This window comes from Suricata suricatta, chromosome 2 (assembly GCF_006229205.1).
Source record: "Suricata suricatta isolate VVHF042 chromosome 2, meerkat_22Aug2017_6uvM2_HiC, whole genome shotgun sequence".
In the NCBI taxonomy this organism is placed as follows: domain Eukaryota; kingdom Metazoa; phylum Chordata; class Mammalia; order Carnivora; family Herpestidae; genus Suricata; species Suricata suricatta.
Window position 1 is genome coordinate 102267320 of NC_043701.1, and position 1986 is coordinate 102269305.

The following is a 1986-nucleotide window of genomic DNA, read 5'->3' on the forward strand; positions in this document are numbered from 1 at the left end:
GCCGCGCCACTCCCCTTCGCGACCGCGGGAGCGCGCCTGCCTCGCCCCTATCCCGCCTCACGCCTTTCAGGGGGGGGCGAGAGCACGCCTGCTCCGCCCCCAGCCCGGCCCCCGCCCCTCAGGGTCGCAGGACCGGTTCCAACTTTTCATTTCTGCCGCCATCTTTAGGGCAGCCAACTTCCCGACCTGCCTCGCGCACGGGAAGACCGCGCTCCGGCCGACTGGAAACGAGGGGCGGGGCCGGGGGAAAGAGGGAGGGGCTATCCATCAGTGAGGGCGGGACTGGGGGAAAGGGTGGGCCCTGAGGGAAGGGGAGGGCTATCAGGACTGGGAGAGCCGGGCAGGCACCAAGGTAGAGGCCAGGTAAGAAGAGGCTGGCCTGGTGGGAGGAGCAGGGCTGTCAGGAAGATGCGGAGCAGGTAGGAAAGTAGGGACGAGAAGGGAAAGGGGGCGGAGCTAGCAGGAGAGGGAGGGCATGGCCTGTGGGAACGGGACTGGCCGGGTAGGGCGAGCCTAGCTAGAAGGGGAGTGGCCTGCAGGAAGGTGAGGGCGGAGCCTTTGGGAAGGGGCGAGGCAGGAAAGTGGGGAGGGGGAAGGAGGCGGGACTGGTAGGATGGGAAAGGTGGGGCCTGTGAGGTGGGGGCGGGACCGGAGGGAAGACGCGGAGACCGAGGGGAGGGGAGGGCGTGGCTGGCAGAAAGGCGAGGGCCGTGTGAGATGAGGGTGAGCCGGCGGGTGGGGCGGGGCCAGCGAGGGGAGAGGGCGTGGCTAGCAGGAAGGGCAGAGGCCGGCAGGAAGGTGAGGACAGGAAGGGGAAGGGGGCAGGGCTGGTAGGATACTGAGACCTGGGCCTGCCCGATGGGTGGACCGGGGCCACGGGAATGGAAAGGCGTGGCTGGCGGGGAAGGGAGATGGGAGCTGGGGGCGGGGCCAGCGGAAGGGCTGGACGGGACCAGCGGGGCGAAGCCACTTCCTTTGTCTTTCTCAATCTGCGATTTAATTCAGTTGACCTTAGCCATGGCCCTGTCCACGACTTCCTCTGTTCCAGTGCCTGTGTTGCTCAGACAAGGTCTCGGGAGGGTGGAGATGAAGTAACAAGCAATGCCTAGGCCCTATCAGAACAGTCACCATAATAGTCAGTGACAGTTATCTTAAGGGTCACCAGGGTAACTGTCGCCTTTTACAGACGAGTTTGGAGAGTCTGGTGATTTGCCCACCACTCTGCAATTAGCCAGCAACAGGAAGCCACCAAGCTGGCCAAGCTGCCAGCAGGAGCCTTGCAGCACAGGGGTTCCTGGGGGGCTCGGTGGGTTAAGTGTCCAACTTAGGCTCAGGTCATGATCTCACAGCTCATAGGTTCCAGACTCGCATCTCTGCTGTCAGTGTAGAGCCTGCTTTGGATCTTCTCTGTCCCTCCCCAGCTCACGCCCTCTTTCAAAAAACATTTTTTTAACATTTTTTTAAAAATGTTTTAAGAACCTTGCAGCACAGCTAGAATGTAAACTGACACTGAACAAACCATTCCTTGTCTCCACTGATGTTGTTGCATCCTGCACCAGTTGTCAGTGCCTTAGCTCCAGCTCCTCATTCAATCTCATTTCATGTCCTGAGGGATGGAGCTGGGCCCTCTGAGCAGGTGGGCCAGTGTAGAAGTGTCCCCGGGAAGAGGCCCTTGGAAGGGGATGCCCGAGGTAGGAGCTTTGCTGCTTGGCTCCAGGGAGCTCCCTTAGCAGCTGCAGAATGTGAGGCCTCCCCCACGCCCACCTCCCTGCACCCAAGATGGCTTCTCCCAGCTCTGGGTTCCCAGAGCACCTGACTCCATGGTGTAGGCTGCCAGCGCGCTCCTCCAGCTCCTGCCAAACAGCGCCCCATGAGCAGCTTTCCCGGCACTCCAGAGGGACTGCCAGCACATCCCGCCAGTGCTTCTCCATCATTTAGTGAGCTGTAGCTGGGCTCGCTCCAAGCAAGTTGGAGCTCAGCCCTGGG